The sequence below is a fragment of the Chiloscyllium punctatum genome, chromosome 22 (genome assembly GCF_047496795.1).
Source record: "Chiloscyllium punctatum isolate Juve2018m chromosome 22, sChiPun1.3, whole genome shotgun sequence".
NCBI classification, from domain to species: Eukaryota; Metazoa; Chordata; class Chondrichthyes; order Orectolobiformes; family Hemiscylliidae; genus Chiloscyllium; species Chiloscyllium punctatum.
In genome coordinates this window covers 81,071,042-81,086,992 of record NC_092760.1, presented here as the reverse complement: position 1 = coordinate 81,086,992, position 15,951 = coordinate 81,071,042, and positions in this window count along the sequence as shown.

The following is a 15,951-nucleotide window of genomic DNA, read 5'->3' as shown; positions in this document are numbered from 1 at the left end:
TACTTATCTAGACTGTCCCTACTCTGTCTTTGCCATTTCTGAAAGTAAGTATTGCCTTTCCTCTAAACACTATTTATGTATAGAATACAACTTATTGTAGTACAGGACTTAATTTTTTTAAAAATTCATTTGTGGGACTTAGGCTTTGCTGACTGGCCAGCATCGATAGCCCATCCCTAGTTGCCCTTGAGAAGGTGGTGGGGAGCTGCCTTTTTGAATCGCTGCAGTCCACTTGCTGTGGGTTGACCCACAATGCCGGTAGGGAAGGAATGCTCGGATATTGACCCAATGACTGTGAAGGAATGGCAGTATATTTCCAAGTCCGGGTAGTGAGTGGCCTGGTTGTGATCCCAAGTACCTGCTGCCCTTGTGCTTCCAGATGGAAATGGTCGTGGGTTTGGAAAGTGTTGTCTGACGATCTTTGCTGAATGTCTGCAGTGCATTTGGTAGATAGTACACACTGCTGCTATTGAGCGCCGTCGGCGGAGGGATTGAATATTTGCAGATGTGATGCCAATCAAGTGGGTTGCTTTGTCCTGGATGGTGTCAAGCTTCTTGAGTGTTATTGGAGCTGCACCCATCCAGGCAAGTGCGGAGTATTCCCTCACACTCCTGACTTGTGCCTTGTAGGTGGTGAATAGACTTTGGGGTGTCAGGTGGCGACAGTATCCAGAGTGTCTGATCTGCTCTTGTAGCCACTGTGTTTATGTGGTGAATCCAGTTGAATTTCTGCTCAATGGTAACCCCAAGGATATTGACAGTGGAAGACTTGGTAATGGTAATATCGTTGAATATCAAGGGGCGGTGGTTAGAGTGTTTCTTATTGGCGATGGTCATTGTCTGGCATTGTGTGGCGTGAATGTTACTTGCCACTTGTCAGTCCAAGTCTGGATATTGCCCAGATCTTGTTGCATTTGAGCACAAACTGCTTCAGTATCTGAGGAGTTGCAAATGATGCTGAACACTGCAATCATTGGCGAACACCCCCACTTCTGACCTTATGACAGAGGGAAGGTCATTAATAAGGCAGCTGAAGATTGTTGGGCCTAGGACACTACCCTGAGAGACTCCTGCAGAGATGTCCTGGAGCTGAGATCACTGACCCTTTACAACCACAGCCATCTTCCTTTGTGCCAGATATGACTCTAACCAGCAGAGAGTGTTTTTTCCCTTATACCTGTTCCAGGGCTCCTTGATGCTATACTCAGTCAAATGTGGCCTTTATGTCAAGGGATGTCACTCTCCCTTCCCCTCTGGAATTCAGCTCTTTAGTCTATGTTTGAACCAAAGCTATAATGAGATCAGGAGCTGATTGACTCTGGTGAAACCCAAACTGGGTGTCACTGAGCAGGTGCTGCTTGATAGCACTGTTGATGACCCCCTTCCATCACTTTACTGATGGTGGAGAGTAGACTGATGGTAATTGGCCGGGTTAGATTCATCCTGCTTTTGTCTGCACAACATACCTGGGCAATTTTCCACATTGTCGGGTAGATGCCAGTGTTATAACTGTACTGGAATAGCTTGGCTAGGGGAGAGGCAAGTTCTGGAGCACGCATCTTCAGTACTATTGCTGGAATGTTATCAGGACCCATTGTTTTTACAGTATCCAGTGCCTCCAGCTGTTTCTTCATATCACATAGAATGAATCGAATTGGCCAAGACTGGTATCTGTGAAGCTGGGGATGACTGGAGGAGCCCAAGACGGGTCATTCACTTGGCACGTCTGACTGAAGATTGTTGCGAATGCATCAGCTTTATCTTTTGCACTGATGTGCTGAGCGCCTCCATCATTGAAGATGGGGATATTTGTGGAGCCTCCTCCTCCAGTGAGTTGGTTAATTGTTCACCACCGTTCACGACCTGATGTGGAAGGACTGCAGAGCTGAGATCTGATCCGTTGGTTGTGGGATCACTTATCTCTGTCTATCACTTGCTGTTTAGGCCGTTTGGCACACAAGTAGTCCTGCTTGATGGTTTCACCAGGTTGCTAAAAAGGAGATATAAAAGCCAAGGCTTTTTGTCCTTCCGTCATCAGGACTGGGATGCAAGAACTCAAGCTTAGAAAGGATACGTCAATTGATAGAGCAGTTGAAGAAGGTGGTGATTGGTTGGACCCTGGTTGACATGGTGATGCAGCAAAACTGTTAACTGTCAATTGAATTCAGACAAGGCAAGTAGGCACTGACTGGGCGGGGCATTGCCATCAGAATACAGTAGAGTTTAATAATCTCTATAAGTCCACTCTCAATGTAAAAGGTGCAGAATACTGGGGACAGCTCTCTTGAACAATTCTTCTAATCCCTCTGTCTTAAGCCTCTCTATAGTGCGTGCCTCTTGGTGTTGGAGTTACATAACCATGAGCATTATTCATTCCCATTATTCTGCAGATCCCTTTTTCAGAAGTCAATAAAATGTCTGTTCTTGAGGCTATCCACCTGGGTTAGAATGTCAAATGTGCGATAAATCATTATCAAACTAGCTCACTGTTTACTTTCGCTTGTATTACCTTATTTATCTGTGCTATCCTAATTTATCTATGCTATCCTAATTTATCTGTGCAAAGTTAACGTCAGTAGTATAACCATAAGCGAACATTAACATTGCTTAATGTAGCAGGAACGTAATTGTAAAATTAATTTTAAGAGAAAATAATGCCATAGTTTAGTCAACTTTTTTTTGCAATCGCATTTCTGCATTTAATGCAAAGGCTTCAAATAAAAAAGTGGAACTCAAGGGGCAATAACAAAATGTATGCAGTGCTGTCTTTGACATCCATATGAAAATCAGCCCACAGTGAGTGGGAAGATTATAATAAGAATGTTTACTGTTCATATTTCCTTTTACTGATAGGAGACCTCTAAACACGATGCGTCATGGCCAAGGCGATGAAATGTCAGTGTTGAAATGAGATATACCGCATCTCAACAACGTTTAAATAGCTAAAGAAGTTGGAGAGAATTTTAAGTTTTACATTGCTCACTGACAGTGTTCTGTTCCATTTAGTCAGGATGATCTAAAGCTCTATTATGTCCTACAGTGCCCTCATTTCCAATTGATAAAAGATGTGGAAGTGTGTACATTCTAAATAGTCTCATCCATCTATATCTCTGGTGGGAGCATTTGCTGTCACACTGTTTTCACTTTATTATGACCACACTCAAACAGTGGGTGGACATAGTGTAATCATATGCATTCATTAAATGTGTTTTGCTGGTTTCCTTACTGATTGACTTGTTAGTTACCATTCGGATTCAAAAACTACCCCGCTGTCATAAATCAGCTAATGAGGAAATCTCTGGAAACATTCAGGAGATAACAAAATTCTATAAAGATAAAACATTTGCTTAATACTGTTTCACTTCTGTTTACTACTTACAGGCAAACTCTTCTTTTGGAGAAGGATAAAAATGAACTGAATTTCCAAATGCTCTTTTGTGTTGTGCACATATTAGGACAGGTGCAAGATGTACTTTCATGCATCACAGGTAAACCTATAAAGGTGAATCCAACTGCGGCATTTTGTGTAGCCTGCTATGATAGTTTCTTTCTCATCTTGTAACTGGGAGTCTCCAGGTCACACTTCAAAAAAAGGATAATTCAGAACATTCAAATTCTCATATGTAATCTCCACTTTCCCCACGGGACCTGCTCTCAGTTTCAAAGGCTTTCAAGCAACATCAGAGAAAGACAAAAATAAAGGAGAAAGGTGAAAACATTGGGCTGAATCTTACTTTTTCGGCTACGTATCACTCGACATGTTTCACCGTGAGGCCTAGTGAATTTCCTTGCTGCATCTCACCAAACCAGCCACATTAAGCAACAGCCCTGCCCCTATGGTGCTGAAGAGGGAGGTGGCACAGGGCAGAGTGACACTAGGCACACGGACACACAAGATGGCCGCGGAGCTATCAGTTGGCCAACTTGACACACAAGATGGCCACTGGATCACAACATGGAAAAAAAACAAAGCAGAAACAGACACTGCTTGAGGCCAGCAGAATGCCAGCACAATGCACTCACAACCCAGTTGATTAGTTTAAGGTGGATGAGGGAGAGAATAAGTATGAGAAATGAACACTGCCCACTGAAGTGTCTGGGTCCAGCCAACACCTTTGATAGAAATGCTAACAGTTTGATACAGACTCAATACGAAATGCTAATAGCGAGGGCTGCAGCAATCATCCTTCTCACGAAGAGCGATTAGCGGCCACTACTATGGCAATGGACTTCCGTGCAGACATTGAAACTGACAATGTCTGCGCTGAAACTGACAATGACCATGCTGAAATTAACAAAGACTGCGCTGGAACTGACAAAGACTGTATCGAAACTATCAATGATTCTGCAATGATTACCATAAACAAACTCAGGCACTATTCCAGACAATAACCCCTGGATTGACCATGCCTCCCCACACTCTCAGGCACTGTTAGAAAGACAATAATCTCATCACTGACCTGTTGTATCACAAGATGTATAAAAGTTTCTTGACATGTGCTCTGGGTCAAGAGAAGATTCACAGCTGACCACTGCGTTGTTGGTGCCTTTCTCTCCCCAGAGCTCCAGTATTTCCTCATGGAATAACCTCTGTCATGGAACCCGATTCTGACTCAGAGACTGGTGTTTTCCCTCACAACAGTGCCCTTTTATTTAATTTTAGAATACCACTTGCCATTCTCTGATGAGTTTGCCACTCACAGGGTATCCCCCAAAAGACCAGAAATCCTTGCACCAACATCGTATACGGAAGGTTGTTGTGCACCCAGACAAGCATTGGCAGTCCAAGGCTACCCCGGTCGGAGGCAGACAGTCATTCTCAAGCTGTCAGAAAGGGGGAAGTGCTGCCCCAATTCTCCGATAGGGATCTGGTGGATGAGGTAGTCCACAGGAGGGCCACTATCTTTCTGATGGACCAGAAGGCCAAACTCCCAGATCCCACCACCCGGTCTGAGCTTGGCATCCGGTTCCTGTCTCAACAATCCACGGGAATGCCTGGCAGTGTGGGAAGGAGGTCAATGTCCTCCTCCATCCTACCAGAGGAAGAGTCACGCTCTGCCCTCTGCCAACTCATACTCACTCTGACTCTGCTACTGCACCCACTTCCCACCATGGCTCATGCTCAGCCAACTCACAATTGCCTACAACATCCCCTCCCTCACATGCTTTTGTTACCGTGCGTCCCCTCGACCTCCTAGACCACTAACTCGGCACACCCTCTGTGCTGTCTACTCACTTACCTGGGACTCCTCGCCAGCTTTTGACCACAAGGTTCAGCATCAACTTCTGGTTAACCCACTCTCTCCCCCCTTATCCCTGAGCCCTGAAGCCAAGGAGCTCTGCCTGTGAATGAAATCACGTGACCTTTCCCATCCATGCTTCTGCATATTCACCCCCTCTCAAAAACAGTTGCCCCCTTCATAATTGTTGAGCCCCTTCTCCTCTGCCTGCAGTCCCCAATCCCCATGAGTAGGTTTCTGAGTCTCCTTGTGCCCCCCACCTTGTCCCCCAAGTTCCTTTTCCTTTAGTTATTTGGCACAGTCCTGACAGACTGACCACCTCGAGACCCATTGCCTTCAGCGACTTAACTGGCTAGCCTTGGATAAGTGCCCAGACCCCTGACTGATAGCTGTACATCGCAATTGTGTTAGTCTTTACCATGAACTGGCCAGTGTGGAGCTACAGGATTTACTGTAACCCATTCCCTGGACTGCAAAGGCACCCTAACTGGCAACATCCTGACTGGATGCCTGACCCTGACCAAGTTCCAGAAATGTTATCTAATTGCTGAGTCCCTCTACCTGATGAGTCGCTGACAAAGAGTCTGCAGAAGTATAGAGTCAGACTAGGTGAGTGTGTAAAAACGTGGCAGATGGAATATAATGTGGCAAAAAAGCATGCACTTTATCAGGAAGTTAACTCAACCAGATAGAGTATTACAAAATAATCCAGGTATAGTATTAGACCCAAAATGGTGGCAAATAAAATTGCCAGAAACAGCAGCAAGCCTAAGGATTGGGAGCATTTTCGAGGACAGCAAAATCAGACAACGGAGAGATCAATTTGGGAAAATAGAATATGGGAGTAAACTTATGGGGAAGGTAGGAACTGACTGTAAAAGCTTGTATAAATACATGAAGAGAAACAGACTGGTGAAGGCAAATTTAAGTCCCTACACTCAGCAGCCAGAACATTACGATGGAGAGAAAAGAAATGGCAGAAGAATTGAACACAAATGTTAGCTTTGTCTTCACAAAAGAGGGCACATATATCCTCCCAAAAATGCTAAGAAACCAAGCATCTGTTGAGAGGGTGGGATTGAAGGAAATCAGTATTAGTTAAAAAAACTGTGCTGGGGAATTTGGTGGTTGACAAGTCATCAGGGTGTGATAATCAATATCTCAGAGTACTGAAGGAAGTGATTGATTTGGTGTTCAACTTCCAAAATTCCACCTACTCTACCTTCTGCATATAACCCTTTTAAGATGGTTTACTTGCAGCATTTGATTTGAATTATAAGGAAAGTTGATCTATCAGAGCTCCCAATTTTCATTGGGAGCTTCGATCGGAAAATCTCATGTACTTGACTTTTGTTCTTTCATCTAGTAGGAAGGTAGAAGGAGAATATTTTGCCCTGTTCGTCATATTCTGAAAATACTCTTATCATTATCACATTCACTAAAGTCACGTTTTTAATATTCTTCAGAATGTTTGTTAAAAAGAATATGTAGATATATGAGGAATTCTGGTGCAGAAACCCTGGCAGGTTATATATTCATCAGTGCATTACTGTGAAACTTGGTATCACACTGAGTTGATGCATTATTCATAACTGACATTCTCAGGTGTATAAATATTGCATTTGCCCATTAATTTGGGCAGTTCTCAGGCAGCAGTAAGTACGTAGATCGTCAGGCCAGCATTATAATCTCCAGGCCCTGTCCCACTAAAAGAGCAAATATCGCATTAACACAAACTCTGAACTAATTGTTTTTCTAGTGATTTTAGGACATAGACATGCATTTGGAAATGTACATAAAAACAGAAGAACAAGGAGCAGGAAAAGGGAATTCTGTTCCTTGAGTCTGCTCCGCTATTTAATATGATCATGGCTGAGCTTATCTCAGCTTCACCTCCACTTTGCTGCCCACTCTCCATAACTCTTTGAGCCTTTAACCCGTTAATAATTGAAAATCTGTCTATCTCCTCCTCAAATGTATGCAACATACCAACAAGGGGAAGCACGGTGGCTCAGTTTAGCACTGCTACCTCACAGTGTGGGACCTGGGTTCAATCCCATTTCGGGCGACTGTCTGTGTGGGGTTTGCACATTCTCCCGGTGTTTGTGCAGGTTTCCTCTGGGTGCTCTGATTTCCTCCCACAGTCCAAAGATGTGCAGTTAGGCAGATTAGGATTCAGTTTCGGGCAAAAGCCCTTCATCATCGATTTTCTTGCTGTTCGGATGCTGCCTGACCTGCTGTGCTTTTCCAACACCACTCTAATTTTGACTGTGATCTCCAGCATCTGCAGTCCTCACTTTCACCTAGTTAGGCAGATTGGCCATGCTAAATTGCCCCATAGTGTCTCCGGATATGTAGATTAAATGGGTTAGCTATAGGAAATGTAGGGTTACAGGGAGAGAGTGGGAGGGGGGTGGTGGGGGGTCTGGCTGGGATATTTGTGGAAGGGTAAGTGAGGACTCAATGGCCTGCCTCCACAATGTAGGGATTCCATGAATTTATGATCCCAGTATCCACCATAGTCTGGGAGAGTGAATCCCACGGATTCATGACCCTTTGAGAGAAGAAATTCCTGCTCATCTGTATTAAATCTGCCACCATGGTTGTATCCTAAGACAATATTCTCCCCCGTGCTCTGACCTGGTGGCAAAAGGAAAACACAACCTTTGTCTTGTTCCTCACCATTTGCCCTCCTCGAACACTGGATGCCAGAATGACCGAGGTGGGCAGAACACAGTTGGTCAAGGCTTTGAGACTGGGTAATCACTAAGCCATTGGAAGATTTTGCTCCATGTTTATGCTAGAATAGTTTATCCAAGGAGACAGGCCAGTGAATGTGGAGAAAGAAAAACAGAGGTAAATGCTTCAAATCCAAATGAGTCTTCTTTGGAACTGGATTCAGAATCAGAGTTCCAAAGTAGAGTCATACCAGACCTGAAATGTTGTTAAGTTGTTTCTGTCTCCACATACACTGGCAAAGCTGATGAGTTTCTCCAGTATTTCAAGTCCCCAGCAGCCTCAGTATTTTACTATAGTTACGGAATTGCTGGCCGTTGAGCATTCATCATTGGATGGCTCCTACACAAAGAATAATTTGCAGCCAATTGTCTGTGGAAGCACCTTAGACCTTTTCTTCAGAGCAAGACCTGTCCAGATTCTCTCCAAATGTTGGGATGCAAAGGCCACATAGTGCAACAATTCCAATTTCAGCTCCAAGTTCCTCTTTTTCCAATTGTTTTGTAGCCCTTCCTTGTTTCCTCTGTCTGTACATTACCCCATTTGGTTTCCTCCTTGTAAATTTGTACCTGTACACTCTGAAATGTCAGACATAAATAATCCATCAGTGCAAAGTGATACCAGGTTTCATGGCACACTGTAGTGAAACAGTGATGAGAGTACAGCTCGCCACTCTTAATGCACCATGTCTCCCCACAGGTTGTGAATTGATGTACAATGAATTTGACAGACATGTTTTGATTTGGTTTATTATTGTCGCATGTACCTAGGTAGAGTGAAACATTTTGTTTTGCATGCAGTACAGGCAGATCATACTATACAAAGTGCATTAGGGTAATAGAACAGAGTGAGGAATACAATATTATAGCTGCAGAGAAGGTGCACAATGAGTGAGATTTGAGATTAAATTTAAAACTTGAGTAGTCTATTCAGAAGTCTAATAATAGCGGGAAGACGCTATTCTTGAATCTGTTGGTATATGTGTTTAAGCTTTTGCATCTTCTGCCTGATGGAAGAGATTGGAAAGGATTATAACTGGGGTGGGAGGGGTCTTAAGTAATGTTGGCTGCCTTCTCGAGGCAACGAGATGGGTAGATGGAGTCAATGGATGGAAGGTTGGCTTGTGAGAGGGACTGGGTTATGTGCACCACTCTCTGTAGTTTCCCATGGCCCTGAGCAGAGCAGTTGCTGTACCAAGCCACAGTGCCTCCAGATCGAATGCTTTCTATGGTGCATCGATAAAAAGTGGTAAGAGTCTTTATATTCAGAAAGATGTTGATGTTCAAACTTTATGTTGAGCACAACTATTCTACAATGGCCAGCAAACACACTTGTCCAACATGTAAATTACTCCAGTGAGCATGGTATTTGGGCATATCCTGGGGCCAGACAAAAATCTTAGTCTGTCTGAGAATCCCTTCAATGCCTGGGACTCTCCAACATCCTCCCTGGTCAGAAAAACAGGGACATGAGTATGAACAAACACAACCAAAATCAAGTAGGTTATTGCTGAGAAAAGTCACTTTTTGTATTGTACTTATCAGAATATTTATCACTAACAGCATGTTATGTTGAGGTTGTACAAGACATTGGTGAGGCCTTTGCAGGAGTACTGTGTCCAGTTCTGATCTCCCTGCTATAGGAAGGACATGATTCAATTGGAGAGGGTTCAGAAAAGATTTACCAAGATGTTGCCATGAATGGAAGGTTTGAGTTATGGAGAGGCTGGATAGGCTGGGTTATTGTTCACTGGAGCGTAGGAGGTTGAGAGGTTTATAAAATACTGAGAGGAATAGATAAAGGTGAATAGCTGGTGTCTTTTCCCGAGGGTGGGGAATTTCTAGACTGTAGGGCAGCAAAGCAGAAAAAGGTGAGAGCAGAAAACTTTTTTAAAAAGACACGAGTGGCAATCTTTTTACTCAGATAGTGTTCTTGTGTGGGATGACCTTCTAGAGGAAGTAGTGGATCTGGGTACAATTACAATGTTTAAAAGACAGTAAGATAAATACGTGAATAAGAAATGTTTGGAGGGATATGGGCCAAGTGCAGCCAGGTGGGACTGAGTTTAGTTTGGGATTATGGTCAGCATGTACAAGTTGGACCAAAGGAACATGTATTTGGAAAGGCAAGGACTGATTCGGAATAGTCAATATGGCTTTGTGCATGGGAAATCATGTCTCACAAACATGATTGAGTTTTTTGAAGAAGTAACAAAGAAGATTGATGAGGGCAGAGCAGTAGATATGATCTATATGGACTTCAGTAAGGCGTCCAACAAGGTTTCCAATGGGAGACTCATTAGCAAGGTTAGATCTCATGGAATACAGGGAGAACTAGCCATTTGGATACAGAACTGGCTCAAAGTAGAAGACAGAGGGTGGTGGTGGAGGGTTGTTTTTCAGACTGGAGGCCTGTGACCAGTGGAGTGCCACAAGGATCGGTGCTGGGCCCTCTATGTTTTGTCATTTACATAAATGATTTGGATGCGAGCATAAGAAATACAGTTAGTAAGGTTGCAGATGACACCAAAATTGGAGGTGTAGTGGACAGCGAAGAGGGTTACCTCAGATTACAACAGGATCTGGACCAGATGGGCCAATGGGCTGAGAAGTGGCAGATGGAGTTTAATTCAGATAAATGCGAAGTGCTGCATTTTGGGAAAGCAAATCTTAGCAGGATTTATACACTTAATGGTAAGGTCCTCGGGAGTGTTGCTGAGCAAAGAGACCTTGGAGTGCAGGTTCATAGCTCCTTGAAAGTGGAGTCGCAGGTAGATAGGATAGTGAAGAAGGCGTTTGGTATGCTTTCCTTTATTGGTCAGAGTATTGAGTACAGGGGTTGGGAGGTCATGTTGCGGCTATCCAGGACATTGCTTAGGCCACTGTTGGAATATTGCGTGCAATTCTGGTCTCCTTCCTATCGGAAAGATGTTGCAAAACTTGAAAGAGTTCAGAAAAGATTTACAAGGATGTTGCCAGGGTTGGAGGATCTGAGCTACAGGGAGAGGCTGAACAGGCTGGGGCTGTTTTCCCTGGAGCATCGGAGGCTGAGGGGCGACCTAATGGAGGTTTACAAAATTATGAGGGGCATGAATAGGATAAATAGGCAAAGTCTTTTCTCTGGGGTCGAGGAGTCCATAACTAGAGGGCATAGGTTTAGGGTGAGTGGGGAAAGATATAAAAGAGACCTAAGGGGCAACCTTTTCACGCAGAGGGTGGTACTTGTATGGAATGAGCTGCCAAAGAATGTGGGGAAGACTGGTACAATTGCAACATTTAAGAGGCATTTGGATGGGTATATGAATAGGAAGGGTTTGGAGGGATATGGGCCGGTGCTGGCAGGTGGGACTAGATTGGGCTGGGATGTCTGGTCGGCATGGACGGGTTGGACCAAACGGTCTGTTTCCATCCTGTACATCTCTATGACTGTTTCCGTGCTCCCTCAATGGCATCAGAATATCAATTCAAGGAGAAAGATAAACATTTGTACTGCATGAAAGGAGAATGCTAATTTATTGACAAGTGAATTCTGCTTCATGGAGGTATTTCCATGGATGATGTATGAGTAAATGATAGCTGACTGTTAATGTCTAAGCTTTGTTTAAATATTAAACCAGGAAGGTTGACTCGAATTGACCAGGATATGAGGAATGATGTAGATTAGATTCCCTTCAGTGTGGAAACAGGCCCTTCAGCCCAACCAGTCCATACCAACCCTCCAAAGAGTAACCCACCTAGACCCATTTTCCTCTGACTAATGCACCTAACACTCTGTGGGCAATTTAGCATGGCCAATTTACCTGACCTGCACATCTTTGGACTGTGGGAGGAAACCAGAGCATCCAGAGAAAACCCACAAAGACACTGGGAGAATGTGCAAACTCTACACAGACAGTCACCCGTGCCTGAAATTGAACCTGGGACCCTGGCGCTGTGAGGCAGCAGTGCTAACCACTGAGCCACCATGCCGCCCAAATGGCTTTCATCTATTTTGTTCAGCTGAAATGGGTACAGTGTGTGTTTGTGTTCTTTCCATCTGCCAAGAAATAGGACCCTCGATGGCAGTATATGTAACTTCCACTACACCCTTGTACGCCTCTCTCTGTGAAAGTGGTGAGGCTTTAAACTGACATGAACTGAAGCCACAAAAGCCAAATTTGGGAAGATCACCAAGGGAAACACTCTATGGGGAAACACGCTACAAAAAAAACAATGAAAATGATAACTAGCCAAAATATAGGAAGAGTCAGTCTCAAGTCTTTACATACTAAGCTATCAAATGAAACTGAAAAAGAGAAAAAGACCTAATCTTCTTTGGTGAGATCAATGATCCTGATTGGTCATTTTAACATGCAGCTATTTAGGCATCTTATGACTTTTAAGTTGCACGTAACATTAAGTGGAACATTCTTGTCAGGCACAGCTTATAATCAAAAGCACTTCAGTTATGCAGTCCAGAAAGAACTAAATTAAACATCAAAGGCTCACTGCAAGCAATTGTCCATCATAGGGGAAACCAGATCAGAGAACTACGTATGCCATACATAATAAAGAATTCTCACTCTTGTACAGATGAGCCTGCATTGACCAGAATCTTATTCAGGAAGTCAAAGATGTTAATCTACAGATGGCCAAGAGTCACTTTTCAAATTTCTCACAAGTTTTGGAAGACTGAATGCACTACCACTTTGAGAAAAGATGCTAACCTATTGGCCTTTAGGCCTAGGAAGTCACCACAGCTGTTAATGAACCAACTAGTGAGGCAATTGGAAGAAATGACAAGAACAGGATTAATTGCCTTTGTCATGCAGCCAGGGAGATGGTGTTCTGGCATGGCGCCTCTGATAAATCCAGTGGTACAATGCATACATGTGTAGATCTAATATGACTCAGTTAGGCAGTAACAAGAAAAATCCATGCTATATCTGGTAGTACAGTTCATGAAAAGTTCACAAAACTGTCCAGGAGCAAAATATTCACAAAACTGGATGTAAATATTGGGTTGTGTTAGATCAGTAATCAAGGTTACTAATGATGTTCACAGTCCATTTGGAAGACTTTACTTCAATCATTTGCCATTCAGCATCCCATATGCTTTCACCTTGCCCACTAAGATGTTATGATGGACAGTGATCTTGTGGCACAATGGTAGTGTCACTACCTCTGAGCCCAGAGGCCTTGGTTCAAGTCCCACCTATTTCAGAGGTGCATAATAATATCTCGGAGCAGGTTGATGAGAAATATCTTGTGAGGGGCATTATCAAAAGAAAACTGAAAACCCAACTTCATATTCCACCTAAGCAATTACTTCCAAGCACACAACCAGAGTGCTATCAGTGAGTTCAACACAAAGGGAAGTTTTACAGAAAGTGAACAACTAGTAGTATCACAAAAGATATCGTACTAGGAAGTTATGAAAGTTGTGGGAAGTTAGAAAGTATGGAGGTGTGATCAAAACACAAGTGTAATTCTCCAGAATGATGAAAATGAATGAACACAACAGAGGGGACTATAAGATGAAATGAAGGGCAGCTTATTTAATAAACCAACCACTTACAGATATTTTAGACAATATGTTATGACACATGTCTGAAGGAGGTGGAACTTGAACTTGTGCCTCTAGCCAAAAGGTACAGACACTACCACTCTCTCACAAGAGACTTGACCACCCACCTCCATGTTGGTATGTACCAACATTAATATTGAGCCTGAAATCCAAGAGGAACAATAAACCTCTGACCTTCAGGGAAACCATCTAATTAAACAATCAATTTCTACAAGAGACTTCTATATTAGAGGAAGCATATGCAAATAGCTGTTATACATAGAAATTTTGGGTCCCTAGACAGCAATTTCTGAGGTGATGAGTGAGCTGGATTTGGATGAGGAGGAGGACAAGTACTCGGAGTGATGGAAAAGTGAGTCAAGGTGTGTCAGGGAGATCAGCTCATTCACAATGCTAAGAGACATTGAAGAGGGGAAAATGTGTTTACTGATGGTCTTGTATCAGATCTGGCAGAAAGGGTGGACGATCATCCATTGAATGCAAAGCTTTGCAAGATGAAAGAGAAGGAAGAGGATCTTAGTTCAATTCTGGTCTGAGAGAAGTGTCAGGGAAGAAGTACAGGAAATAAGCCAAGCTCTTTTAAATCAACTCTAGCAGAGGAAAATCCATGACTGAATTATAAAAGGACATTTAGTACTTATCAACACACAGTGTAGGAGAAAGAGTAGGCCACTTGGCCTCTTCAAATGCTCTGCTACTCAGTAAGACAAGATAATTGGCCATCCGATTGCGCCCTCAACTTTGCTTTCCTGTCCATCTCTGAAACACTTTAACTCCCCCATCAGTCAAGAATCGAGCTACCGCGGTCTTAAAATTATTCAGTTGGTTGACCTCCACTGCCCACTGAGCAGAAGTGTTAAATGACCAACTGAGGGGAAGAAAAATCTCTCCTCATCTTCATCTTAAACAGGACACCCTTCAATGTTAAGCAGTGTGCCTCATTCTAGACTCTTCCACAAACAGAAACATCCTCTTGGCATCCACCTGGTCAACTCTCCTTAGGATTTTGTACTATTGATGTGCAGGGATACAGGAGAATAGCAAGATATTGGCACTAAATAATACAGTCAGAATAGATTATAGAGCTGGAGCTGACACAATGGCTGAATGGACTCCTGTACTAATTCTGTGATTTTGATTCAATAAGATCTGACTCAAGGAAGGATAAGGCTGGGTGTTAGATATCCCTGGATATAAGTTGGTCAGGAAAGATAGAAAGGGAAGGAAAGTAGGAAAAGCAGCAGTATTGATTAAGGAATCAAGGGCTAGAGAAACAGGATATATCAGACTGTTCAAGGACAGAGTCAGTTTGACTACAGCAAAGAAACATACAATTATTCTGCTCAGTGCAGTCTGTAGACCACCAAGCAGTTGAAGGATATTAAAATGGATGATTTCAATTACACAAATATGACTGTAAGAGGCAGCCAAGGTCAAGTTTTCCTAGAATGCTTTCAAGGAAGTTTCCTCCAGCTGTGCCACAAGGAAGGATACACTATTGGTCCTGGTCTTTAGAAATGGGGTGGGCCAAGTGGATCAAGTGTCAGTTAGGGAGCGTTTAGGAGAGAGTGATCATTGTATCATAAGGTTCAGGCTGGTAGTGGGGAACAATGTGCAACAATCCAAAGTGAGAAAAATAATTGGCAGAGAGCTGACTTCAGTGGGGCCAGAGCAGAGCTGGGCAAGATTGACTGGAATGAGACATTCCTGATGAAGGGCTTATGCCAAAAATGTCACCTCTCCTGCTCCTCGGGTGCTGCCTGACCTGCTGTACTTTTCCAGTGCCACACTTTTCAACTGGAATGAGAAGTTTGCTGGAAAATCCATAACCAAACAACTGGCTTCCTTCAAAGAGGAGATGGTTCAGATGTAGTCAAGTTACATTCCCTCAAAAGTAGTCATGATTTGGACCTGTTGGACTATAACCTGGTGTTGTGTGATTTTTAACTTCCCTCAAAAGGAAATGTTGGACCAAAAAATTCGGAGTGTCCATGATGACAGAGGAGGCAGAAATTAAAATTGGGAAACTTATGACTTGTGAAAGGCAGAATACACAATTTAGTACATCAAAAGTTTGATAGAGATGAGAAAAAAGAGAAGGAGAGCAGAATTATGAAAAAACTCTAGCAGCTAATTTAAGGGGAATTCAAACTCTTCAATCACTATAGAAATAGCAAATATGTGGTTAAAGGAAGAGTAGAGCTGATTAGAGACTGAAAAGGGGAACTACACATAGAGGCAGGGGCATGGCAGAGGTGCGAAATGAATATTTTTCAACTGTCCCTATTAAAAAGAAAAATGTTGCGCAGGACATGGTGACAGAGATCATTTGCAAGGTTCAGAATTGAAAAGGAAGGTACTTAACATTGATAAGACACCAGATCCAGATGGAATGCAGCCAAAGAGTTTG